Source organism: Miniopterus schreibersii (assembly GCF_964146895.1).
Source record: "Miniopterus schreibersii genome assembly, chromosome: 7".
In the NCBI taxonomy this organism is placed as follows: domain Eukaryota; kingdom Metazoa; phylum Chordata; class Mammalia; order Chiroptera; family Miniopteridae; genus Miniopterus; species Miniopterus schreibersii.
This window is the reverse complement of record NC_138108.1, coordinates 48319103-48333135: the sequence shown is the minus strand read 5'-3', so window position 1 is coordinate 48333135 and position 14033 is coordinate 48319103.

Genomic DNA, 14033 nt, shown 5'->3' with positions numbered 1-14033 from the left:
TGCATCCCCAGAGTCTAGCACGGTCTGTGCCTGGCCCCTAACAGGCATTCAATTCACGCTGAATAAATGAAATAATTAATGGATTTTTTTTTGCCTTCAAACAATAAATAATTGTTGCAACCCCAAACCTGAAAACACAATACATGTACATAAAATTACCAATTAACAAATCAACAAGTAATTTATAGCCTCTGCTGTGTGTTCAATACTGTACTATGTGATCCTAAGTTCTTTTATAACTAATAGGAATATATACTTTTGCAGTATGAAGAAAGAAATTCTTTCTCTCTTTCTCTCTCTCTCTCTCTCTCTCTCTCTCTCTCTCTCTCTCTCTCTCTCTCACACACACACACACACACACACACACACACATGATGGATAAGAAGTTAAAATGCAAGGCCTTTTCAGATGCTGACTTCGCAGGAGGGGAGGGCTCCTGAATCTTGGTGAATGAGCCTGGACACCCAAGTCCAGCGGTGTCAAAGTCCGTGTCCGTGACCGCCCCCTACCCCCACTCCCCATCCCCTCTGTGTCCTTCCTCTCCCATTTCATAAGCTTGGCTGCTTCCCCCGGCCACTGCTTGCTCGGGGAGCTCTCCCTTCTATCACGAGGGATTTAGGCTGCGAGGGGAAAGGGGGTAACTCAGAGTGGGTGTTATGCAGAAGGGAACAGAAGGAAAGGGCGCTGTAGACCGAAGTCTTTGGGGGAAGAATTTATTTGGAATCTGCAGTCACCTGAGAAGAAAGAGCTTCTGAGATTTACTATATAGAAATGAACAAGCTTAAAACATTTGCATTGCATACATATGTAATATCATATACTATTTAGGCTATGAATTGTCTTGATATAGTTTTTATTTCCTAAAACAAATTCCTTCGGATAATTTCAAACTCAGGTAAAGAAGTTCGTATTCCTAGGGAAGCTCTCCACTGACCAGTGCTGGCACCACTATCTCCGGTCTATAAAGATATAAAGCAAAATAACAACAGCAAAAAGAACAACTATTGTTAGAGTATACAAATTTTATCAACTCCTGAAAATTTAATAATTAATTTTAATTTTATCAGTTATGCCACTATCTTCCTGGTTTTTAAGACCATATTTTCTTGATTCCATATACACGTGTCTTGTATATATTTTATCACATCTTTACAGCCAATCTCTTAATAGAAGAGTGTATTGTCTTTGCTTGAGTTATGTAAAATGTACATAAAAAGAATCTTAGCAGATTGCCACCTAAGTTATTAAAATTGATAAAATCACATACCTTTTTATTTCTATCTGTACACTTAAAAGTCATTTAACATGTCCTTTAAAAGTTTTTATTATAATAAAATATTTAAACAAAAAAACATAGAAATACAGTTATGAGATATAAACACCTATCACTGAAGAAAAGACTACATTTCTGCATTTTCTTGTGAAGAAACAACCAAAGCACTTTCAGAATTTCAAGATGCAGATACTCACAAATAAAGAGTTGTACAGTAGTCCCCTCTTATCTGCTGTTTTATTTTCCTCAGTTTCAGTTACCCAAGTTGAAGCATGCTCCAAAAATGTTAAATGAAAAATTCCAGAAATAAACAATTCATATATTTTGAATTACACACTGTTCCCTGTAGTGTGATAAAACCTTGTCCCATCCTGCTCCGTCCTGCATGGGACTTGAATCATCCCTTTGTCCAGAGTACACATGCTGTATACACTACGCACCTATTAGTCACTTAGTAGCAGCCTAGGTTATCGGATTGGTTATCAGAGGGAGAAAGAGAGAGAGACCACATTTGCATAACCTTATCAGAGTACATTGTTGTAATTGTTCTATTTTATTAGTAATTGCTATTAATCTCTTATCATGATCTCTTATCATGCCTAATTTATAAATTAAACATTTTTGTATGTATGTTTAGAAAAAAGACCCAAGTGAGATTATATATATATATATATGGTTCAGTACTATCTGCAGTTTCATGTCCCCACTGGGGTCTTAGAACATATTCCCATGGACAAAGGGGAATACTCTATTTTATTTGGTCATTGAGACATCTTCAAAATAATTGTTTGTCACATACTAGGCAATGCAATTAAAGATCAGCAACATTGCCAAATCTCTGTAACAAGATCATGGACTTCTCAAAGCTAAAATAACTTATGACCCATTCTATGCATCATCAAAGACTGTCAAGCAGGTTACAAATTTCCATCTTTCAATGTTTGACTTTCAGAAGATGCTTTATGACTTTCAGTAACTCAGTGAAGAAATTCAATCAAGAAATTAACCTCAAATAGAACCAGATAAGAAATAGATAAGCATTATACAATATATACCTCAAACTTGCACTGCCAGTTCTAATGCTGTTAAAGATATCTGTTTTGAAAGCACCAGTTTTGAACTGAAGCTTCACTTTGAAGTCATTTATTACCACTCTTACTATCTTGTACCATTTTAAAACACAAGAAGTTACATGAGAATGCACGTATTTTCTTTCTCAAATATATAGTTATACTTTCATGAAAAGTGAATATAAGATTTTTGTGTTGGTACAAGACTGGTAAAATTTTTCTTGAATATTCATGCAAGAGATCTCTAGTTAGCACAACTAGTTCATAAATTTTTAGTGGGTTGCGTGAACAATAAATTCATCCAATCAACTGAAAATAAGTTCAGCAGAATGTTTAATGACATAGTGTTCGTTCCTGCTAGCACAGCTGAGCACCTTCGAGCCCTTGATGTTTGAACAAATCATTTTGGAGAAGACCTAGGCCAGTGGTTGCCCAAATGTGGGCCAAGTATCAGCAATACCTGGGAACTTGTTAGGTAAAAATGCTTGAGGTCCAACCCAGACAATCTGAATCAGAAACTCTGGGAGTGGGGCTTAGCAATCTGTGTTTTAACAGCCCTAGCAATCTGTGTTTTTATAGCTTTCCAAGTGTAACTGATGCATGCTGAAATTTGAAACCAGTTATCTAAGGAAAACGTATGAAACCTAGAGTGTACTGAGCTTTTTCTTTTGCCTTATGGTAGATTAAAGGGACATCTGCACCAAAGCTTGCAGAACGAGAGCATGGTAGAAATAAAACACCCCAAGTAACTCAAAAACAACAGCCTTTGAAATGGTGCATCAGAACGGAATGTGATGAAAGGACATCGCGTGTGAGAAAAACCTTGCAACTCTGACCCAAGAGTGGTTCAGGGGAAACTTGAATTCAGAATGTGAAGTTCTAGATGGAAATTTAGATGTTTTTATTGAGAAGAAAGTTACATTTAAGTCTAGAAATAATTAAATATTATGGTTGGTTTCTGATTGCATATGTACATTTAATATGCTGTTTCTTTTTCTTTAGAAAATCTGTAAATAAATTATAAGTATCGCATAATAGACAACATAGTAGACCTGATAAATTATGATGGGAATTAAAAGGCAACAAATCTATATTAAACCTGTAGAATTCTTTACTGAGGGAATTCTCACAGCCTTTGACATGTAAAACTCATAAAGTTCCAACAGGTTCATAGAGCTTGGTTTTTAAATCTTGACCACTGAGCCTTTTTGGTGAAACCTGGTTGAATTGGCTTACTTTGGTGATTTTGATTAGATCAATGAATAATAGATTTATTATGAGTTACTATTAAGGGAGATAGGGATATCAAAGATAGGGTTAAGGGATGTTCCTCATTACCTAAGTGTTTTGGTCTGACCTCAGAACAAAAATAACCTCACCCACTGGTGTTTCTGTCAAAGGCAGAATTTTGAGCTCGGTAGAAAAAAAGACTGACTCAAGCCGACCTGTTAAATATATATTAAACTGTGAAAACCTCTCAGGGGTTTCTCTGGCAACTAATACGCTGAACAGGATGTCCTAAGTAGTATAAGGCACCAGCTTCACTGGTGGATATAATATTCCAATGTCTAGTCTTCATGAGTGCTCAGTATGCCTGCAGGCCTCACGAGTCATTTATTTTCAGTAGCTCCCCCAAAAGCCAATGTCCTATGGGCTGAGCCTCAAATTTTCGTCATTTTTCTGGTTCCATTGAAACATAATAATATCTTAGTTAATAAAATGTTAGTTCATTAGATAATAATACAAGCCAATTCAATTTAAATATCCAAAGTATAGTAAAATATTTTCAGTCTACTTATCAATTGACAAAACAGAAAAAAAACAAATTTAAAAAGGTATTTAAATCTCATCACTGTCTCCATCAAACAAAACAAATCTGGGAAGCATATCTTTAATGATGTTTTAGATAATAGAAACTGAGCAATGTTTAATACCATCAAATATATGGAATAAAGGTTTACTTATGACACTTATTTTTATGGCATTGCAACGACATTCAGTGGTGGCTGCCTCTTTAAATAATATATATTTAGATATTGTATACTTTTAAAATAGAGGGTAATTCAATCTTATTCTGAAACTTGTTCTCTGTGCATTTCCATGCTCTTATATAAGACCTATAATTTCAAAGGTCATCCAAGATAAAGTTTAAATAGGAAGAACTGTATAGTGAGCAAATTATTCACAGCTTCTTTTGGCTTAATAGTGAATTCTCCCTAAGGATGAACATGATGATCGACTTTAATGTCCCCCGTTTTAGGCACCAGAGGAAACTTCAGAAAGGTTTTACCCTATGCCAGCAATTTTCAACCTTTTTCATCTCATGATGCACATAAACTAATTACTGAAGTTCTGCAGCACATCACAAAATATATTTTTTGCCAATCTGACAAAAAATAGGTATAATTTTGATCCATTCACACTGGATGGCTATCGTCCTGTTGGTTCTCACCATTTGTTTATTTTAGCATCTAAGGGAAAAAAGGTCAGTGCCCAGGTATCGCATGTTTTAAAAATTATCATGGCACAACAATTGAAAATTGCTGCCCTATTTTGCTTTAACTTAATTTATACTAGTCTATTAGTTATTTACCTGTGACTCAGTCTCAGGTTAGATCCCAGCTGTTACCTTTACAGTCATTCATCTGACACAGAAATACACTTAGAAAGTCTTGGGGCAGCCTTAACTTATCTGCCCTCAAAGAATGTATTTTTTATGTATTTTTTTCTATTTAGAGAATTTTAAAGGGGTTACCTTAGCAACTGCTGCAATGTACATATTCCACTGGGATTTCGTTAGTCTGACTTTTTATAGCAAGGTAATGATAACACAGCCCAAGAATGTGAGCGCTTTATAGAGCAAACTTTCAATCTAGGTCAGAGATGTTTCTCAGAAAAGTCTTTCTTTATGACTTCACAGTTTTTCCATAATCATGACTTACTTGGTTTTACTTTTTATGACTCCAAATAAATATTGCATTTTCTTAAATAAAGAAGTTGGGATGCAGGAAGAGAATGAAATGACACAGGCATAAATATTATAGCTTTTGTGAAAATGTTAAGGGTAAAACAACAAACTAAGGGAACATATCTTAAACGATGAAGATTCATGCTTACAGATCATGTGACTCTGAGAGTAGAAAAATAATGTTGAAGTAGCTTTGTAACTATAAACTAATTAAACTCCAAGATTACTTGTTTAATGATCAAAAATCAAAATAAAGGGGGGAGAGAGTCATATGCAAGCATTTTACAATAAAATATGTTATATATGTACCTTAGATATGCATCATATTTTATATTATATGTTAATAATATTATATAAGCTACAATAATGCTTTAGGAAGAGAAAATATTTATGACTATATAATTTTGGCTTATAAAAAAGATCACACCATGAGGAGATGTTGGTCAAAGAATACAAAATTTCAGTTTTGTAGGATAACAAGTTTTATAGATTATTAGATTAAGTACATATTACTAACCACAGTTCATAATACTGTATTGCATACTTGAAATTTATTAAGGGTGATCTTATATATACAGACAGAAAAGGTAACTATGTGAAGTGATGCATGTTTTAAATAAATTACTGTAGTAATTATTTCACAATGTATATGTATATCAAGACATTATATTGTACATTTTAAGTATATAAGCTATTTATAATAAATAAATAAATAAATATTCTCAAGTTAAAAAAAGATTATGCAATTTTAAAGTACAAAGTGGTAATCATATTTAAGAGTTAAGCTGTTTGAAGAGCTGATAATATACACAATAAGACCAAATTCCTGCTTTTATTGGGAAATGTACTATTCTCTATGAATAAATTTTATACTTAAAATTTGGTTTGCTAAGTACCAAAATGTTGTGTGGTGTGTGTGTGTGTGTATGTATTTTGTGGGAATGTCACAAATATATTACACAGATTCTTGCTTCAGTCGAAAGTGTTTAGTACTGTCCCCGTTGGGACATTGAGACTTAGATAAAAATAGCTTAAGAAGTAAAATTATTTTCAAGGCCCAGCTCTGGTTGCTAGTCAAATAATTATTTTTTTTGGTAAGAATAATAAAAGCTTTCATAAAAGAAAAATTTAATAATAGGCATTATAACTAATGTAAATATATATAATATACATTATATATTCTATTAGATATAATAAATTAATAAATTGTATAATATGCAAAATATATATAATACATATATAAATTTCTGATCGGTCTTGTGGTTTACAGCCCTCATGCCACTCTACTACTACCTCAGGATGAATAAATCTGGAAGACTTCCTTGGATATGTTTGTAACATATTCTGAAGTGATTTCACTAAAATAAGGATAAAAGGAAAAGCATTTAGATTGTGTTGATTTCTTAATGATTCCTGGGCATAGTTTTCACTACCAACCACTAGAATCCTGGAATCCCTTGATGAGCTTTAGGTTTGGGAAGGAACATTTGCTTCCCACACTTAAGACCAAAAACTTGCTTGACTTTAAAAGTATTTATTGCTGCTTTTCCTAGTTATTCTATTTCTTGTTACTTTTGCTATTGATTATTAATTTTCTCAGTTTGTCTTAGTAATGTCTCTCTCCTTAGTTCTTCTATGTTATGCTGCTATGGACTGAATCAGAATAAATCTGTTCGGATTAGACATAAATTTAACAAATATTTATGAAGCATAGTTTTTGTGTATAGCACTGCACTAAGCCATTAACATTATACCAAAATATCTAAGATATAGACACCTGATATACAGCTGCTTTCTTTAGATATTGTTTAGAACTTTGCATTTCTAGAGCATTTTATATTTACAGAGAAATTAAGAGGAAGGTACAGAAGTTTCCCACGTACCCCCTGCCCCACGCATGCGTGACCTCCCTATGATCAACATCACCGGCCAGCGTGGTACATCTGTTACAATTGATGGACCTATATTAACACGTCATACTCATTCGAGGTCCACAGTTAACATTACAATTCACTCTTTGTGTTGTACATTCTATGGGTCCAGGCAAAAGTAAAATGATGTGTATCCATCACTGTGGTGTCATACAGCCCGTTTTCACATCCCTAAGAAGCCTCTGTGCTCCACCTAGTCATCTTCCTTCCCTCCCTCAAACCCTGTCAATCACTAATTTTTTTTTACTGTTTCCACAGTTTTGTCTTTTCCAGAATGTCATATAGTTGGAATCAAACCATACGAAACCTTCTCAGATTGGCCTCTTTCACTTAGTAATATGTGAAAAGTCATGGTTCCTCCATGACTTTTCATGGATTAATAGCTCATTTCTTTTTGCACTGAATAAATATTTCATTGTCTGGATGTACCACAGTTTGTTGATCCATTCATGTTTTGAAGGACATCTTTGTTGCGTGCAGAATTTGGCAATTATGAATAAGGCTGCTATAAACACCCATGTCAAGGCTTTTGTGTGGACATAAGTTTTCACCTCCTTTGGGTAAATATTAAGGAGGCTGATTGTTGTATCACATGATGAGAGTATGTTCAGTTTTGTAAGAAAGTACCAAACTGTCCCAAAGTTGCTGTATCATTTTGCATTTCCAGTAGCAATGAAAGAGAATTCCTGTTTCTCCTAATCTTCATAAGCATTTGCTGTTGTCAGTGTTCTGGATTTGGGCCATAGTGACATCTCATTGTTGTTTTAATTAGCATTTTCCTGATGAAATGCCATGTGATCTTTAGTTTTGTATGATCTTTATTTTCCAAGTTATTTATTTCAATCTCACAAAATTTTTCTTTCTTATTGGCCACCACCTACTTTGAAATATCTTCTCTGTTTTAGTTGTCATTTAATTATAATAATCCTCTGAGTATTATCTTCAGATAGAGTATATTGGGGGTGAAATTTCTGAATCATTTTCCATTCCTATAGTTTTGGCTTTTTCATAATTTTACATTGCATTATCCTAGAAAGATACTGTGGAAACCAGAAGCCTGTGTTCAAGTTGTCCTGGTGCTTTCCAGTAATTTATGCAACAGCATTGGTTTATGTATCCATCACTTCTCTCACTGTAAGGGAAGTTTCCATTTTGTTCTGTTTAATTATATCCTGCTCAATTAGGGATATTTTCCCTCTATGATCTCATTCCTAAACAAGTCCCCCACTGTCTAATGAGAGTTGCTTACAAACAGGACCACCTCTAGGGCTCACCTTTAGAGTGAGCAGGGCATTGGGCAAATATTTTATGTAGAAGCCTTTGGATATCTACAACATGTTTTTAAAATGCATTACAATATTTTTGAGTCTGTATAAAGTATAGTGATTTATTATGAAGATTTTAAAAAACAGTGCCTAGAGAAAAGGCACTTATGTATTTATTTATAGGCACACATATAATGATTCTTTGCAGTGTCCAAGCACAATCTCTTTCTGTTCAGGTTCCTGAATGATTTTTGTGTTTGTGTTCTATATTGTCAAATGGCTTTTCCTGGCTAGCTTCATATTTCCAATATTTAAGGGGCAACATGTCATTAATCACAATGCTGTGGCTCTTTGGAACTTGTTTGTATCAAAATAGTGTAGATCTTGGCTGTGCAACCTCTTACTACTGTCAATTTAATACTGGTTACATTTCTACTTATGACACTGCATCATCTATTATGTTGCCCTTAGCTACTAGATTTTTTTCAATCTTAAGAACTTTATTATTTCTTTCAAATGTGATTGAACAGCGAAGGACAATATGCTTTTATAACACAACTTTTATGACAACTGAATTGGCAATACATTCACATAACAAAACTTCCAGCAAGTCTTTATATTTGTGAGTATCATTGGTGATTTTCTAGTGCATGTAGAAAAATGTGAATAATTATTTATTGGTCATGTTAAATTTTCTATTTGAGATTTCTTAACATAAACTATACATTGTCTATGTCTTCTCTGCAACACTTTAGGTGATAGCCACTGCGTTTATAGATTGTGATTTTATTCAATGCTTTCCCTACAAGGCCACAAGCAGAAAGGATAAGCAAGGGTCCATCAGCAGAACAAAAAGAGCATCCTGTTTGCACAAGGAATATCCATCCTTGTCTGGCACAGCTTAAGAACAAACCAGAATATCATGATGTCATCCATTGTTGAAGGCAAGAGATAGAGTAATGGTCTAGAAAGCCCTCAGAGAAGATAGGTGTGGTCACCGGCAGAAGACAACCTGACACATAAACTAGAGCCAATGGTACAGAAATATAAAGACAGGGATTAAATGAAAGTGAAAGGGAGAAAAAGATTTGACATGAATATAATAATAATAATTTTAAAAAGTTCTGTAGCTCTATTAATACCAATGTAGAACTTAAGGCAAGAATAATTGATATAAATAAAAAAGGACATTTCATAATAATGAAAAAGTCAAGTCAGTGGGGAAATATAGGAATAATAAAATAAATCTCTACTCACCTAAAAAAATACCTTCAAAGAATATTTGAGATTTGAGATTGTGAGTAAAATATGTGATTATGGATTTATCCCTGAATACACCCATATGATTCTTAGAAAATAATGTGTTAACTCTGACCTTTTAAGTTAGTGTGGGCTTTGCTTCAGGATTTACTGGGATGTATAATCTTTGTACTTTCTGTATTTGTAAAAATCTTAAACATAGCACCACATAACAGATAACATTGGCAGAGGGTTACAGAGAAAAAAAAGTAAGTACATTAATTAATTTAAACAGAAAACAATCGTTCTTCAGAGCACTATGACCTTGACAGGAAGCAAGCAAGGAGATTCTGGCGATAGTACCCAGGGACACAGTCAGCCGACACCCACATCACCTTTGCAGACTCTCCCTCATTATTAGTCCTAGAGAAGCAACTCTAAACGCCAACACCCAGTTCCCACACCACAGCTGATTGGAATTTCTAGTATATTTTATTCTTTTAGTTTTGTTCTGGCGTACATTATCACCTACCCATATTTATAAGATTCCAAATATGTGTCTACCTTAAGCAAAATACAACTCTAACTATAGGAACAACTTTAAAAGTATTCATCTTAACGACACAACTCAAAGATTTGAGAAACGAAGAAACAGCATTTCTCAGGGTGGGAAAAAATAATCACATTAGTCTTCTTTTTCATGGGTCTTCTTTCTTTTCTTGTCATGTCCTTCCTTTTTTAAATCATTAACTGAAGTTTATATTTTATTGATCCCTTTAGTTTTTACCTACTGTCTTATTCCTGTTCTAGAATACTACTTTATATTTATTTGTCATGTCTTAGGTTCTTCTTGGCTATGACCCTTTCTCAAAATGTCCTTATTTTTAGAGACCTTGAGGTTTTTGAAGAATACTGCCCAGGCATATTATAGGACATTCTCTATTGGTCTTTGTCTAATGTTTTTCTCATGATTACACTGGGCTCATGGGTGTTTTTTTTCTTTTTTGTTTCTTGTGTTCTCATTTTTTGCCTGGGTGGGGTGGAGATCTCAAAGGTTAAGTACTTTCATCACATCATATCTGGGGCACACATTAGCAACCTGATTTATGACTATTGATACTGACCTTCATCACGTGGCTGGCTTACTGTTTGCCAGGTTTCTCCACAGCAAAGTTACTCCCTTTCCCCTCTTTCCATACCAATCTCTTTGAAAGGAAGCCACTATGTGCAGCCCACACTTAAAGACTGTGGAGTTATGTTCCACTACCTTTAATGTGGAATATCCACAAAATCTATTTGGAATTATTCTTCACAAAAGATCTGTCTTGTGTGCTTCATGTATTCAATCATTTATTTATATCAATGTGAACTCATGAACATTTGTTTTATGCTTTGGGCTATAATCTACCCCAAGATGTGCTGCTGTGGTATGTGGATTGTTTTGAGCTAACAGCAACTTTAGCTATCCAGGCTCAAGAGAAACATTTTCCCCACCTTTAAATTAGGGGCCTTTCCCATAATAAGAGATTATCAGAGATAACTTTTTTTTACCTATCTACACAGCAAGGCAAATTTCTATTTACTAAACATTTGCTCTTCCTATTGTCTGGCAAATGCCCTTTGCATTATATCATCCCTCACTCAGAACGTCTTATGTCCCTCAGTCCCCTTTCTATCTCTGAACCTCTAGTGCATGTGGGGTCTCTGACTCTCTCATGTATGCAGGGTTGCCATACGTACGTGTGTATTAAACTTGGTTATTTTCTTTTACTAATCTGTCTCATGTCTATTTGATTGTTAGACCAGCCAAAAGAACCTTGAAGGTAGAGGAAAGTATCTCCTCCCCCACAGACACATATTTATGTTTAATGTAAGTAGCCCTCTTATCTATATGCTTGAGTATTCACTGATTCTCTTAACTCCACTTCAAGGTAGAAGTTTAATTCACTCAAGACCTATACTGAGTTTAAGTATATGATAAAGTGTTTGAGAATAATCACATTTTACAGATGTCAATTTTGAGGTTACCTAGTCCAAACACTTGCAATTATAAGTGAGAAAATAGGCACAGAGATGGTAACTGTTTTGTATAAGGCTGCACATCAAGTTAACTGCTAATCAGAAAATCATCAAAAAAGAAAAGTCACTACTAATTTAATGTTATAGTTGGAAAAATTAAGAACTGGATTTGACCTTTGAAATCGCCTTGTCATCTCTCCTCATTTTGAGGGTAAAATAAGTGAGGATCTGAGGTTACAGGAGACCTGGGATCCGGAACCACACTCCTGACCATCAGTCTACTCTGCACACTCTGTGGCCGCTGTGTTTTCAGATACAGCTGTGACACAGTATTTTTAGTTGGAAAATATAATTTATATGGCATAGCAAATGACATAAGTGTAATTATACCCACATTTGTTTTATTAGTATTATTGTTTTAGATAATTAAATAGTATTTTAAATAGTCTTTAGATAAATAAAGACTATTTCTGTCCTATTTATTTGCTTGCCAGGTCTATTCTCCTTTCTGGTCAACCTCTCTACTTCTGTTCTTTACCTTACTTTTTCTTTTCTTTTAATTTCTTCTTATTATTTTTAATCCTCACCAGAGGATGTGTTTTACTGATTTGAGAGAGAGAGAGAGATATCAATGTGAGAGAGAAACATTGATGTGAGCAAGGTCAATCAGTTGCCCTCAGCACAATTCCCCACCAGGGATTGAACCTGCGACCCAGGTTTGTGCCCTTACCTGGAACTGAACCTGAAACCATTTCATGCATGGGACCAACGCTTCAACCAACAGCCACACCAGCCAGTGCATCTTATTTTTCTTTTAAAGTACACTAAATTTTAATTTAAAAAAAATTATCTTTGTTGTTGAAAGTATTACAGATATCCCCTTTTTTCCCCATTGACCCCTTCTTCCCTGAACCTGCCCCTGCCCCAGGCCTTCACCACAGTATTGTCTGTGTCCATGGGTTATGCATTTATGCATATAACTTCTTTGGTCAATCTCTTTCTCCCTTCCCTCTGACCCACCCCTGCCTTCCCTCTGAGATCCCTCAGTCTGTTTCATGCTTCTATGTCTCTGGATCTATTTTGTTCATCAGTTTATTGTGTTCTTTAGATTCCACATATGAGTGACATCATGTGATACTTATCTTTCTCTGCCTGGCTTATTTTGCTTAGCATAATATTCTCCAGGTCCATCCATACTGTCCCAAAGGGTATGAGGTCCTTCTTCTTTTAGCTGCATAGAATTCCATGGTGTAAATGCCCCACAGCTTTTTTTATCCACTCATCTACTGATGGGCACTTGGGCTGTTTCCAGATCTTAACTATTATAAACTGGGCTGCTATGAACATAAGGGTGCATATATTCTTTCTGATTGGTCTTTCGGGTTTCTTAAGATATATTCCTAGAAGTGGGATCACTGGGTCAAATGGCAGTTCCATATTTAATTTTTTGAGGCATCTCCATACTGTTTTCCATTTTTAAAAGTTGCTCGTTATATAGTTACGGTGGAAATTGCTCTCTTCTTCAATTTGTTCAGTAATTTGAAGCTATTTTATGGAAAATATACTGAGCACTTTTAATTCTTCAGGGAGGCATCCACCTTAAATGTTAATACTGAATTTATATTTTCCCATTCCCATTTAATACATTTTCTTTACACTAAAAACTTACCACACATAGAATCCTGATGTTTAGCTGCTGCATGTAATTCATTACACACAATTTCCGATAGATGTCACTATACACCATGTATTAAAACAAGCAACCTTAAATACCTTTCCTTAACAAATCCATTTTTTGACAAAATTGTATTGCTTTATGGCTCATCAGATTACAACTCTGTACTTTCACATAATAAAGTCTAGACTATCATTGAAAAAATATTACAATGACATTAACAAAAAAATGACTTACACGAGATCCTCTCTAAGTGAAGTGTATTCTGCCCTTTACCTTGATGTTGCACCAGGCAGCCAAATTAAGAAATAAAGAATATATAGGAAGCTAAGAACCATATTTGAAGCATGGATATATAGTATTTTACTTTCAAGAGGCATGTATCTTTTTTTTTTTTTTTTTAACAAGAAATCTCATTGGGTTATTTCAAATTAGACTCTGAAAGCAAAGCAGTAGTCATGCTTTTGTAGTGAATGGTGATTGACCTGTGATTTCCACTCACATAACAGATACAAGAAAATCATTTCTGTATGAAACTATGAAAGGTACATTTAAGATCTCATTTAAACACTTTATTTTAGGATTGAGAAACT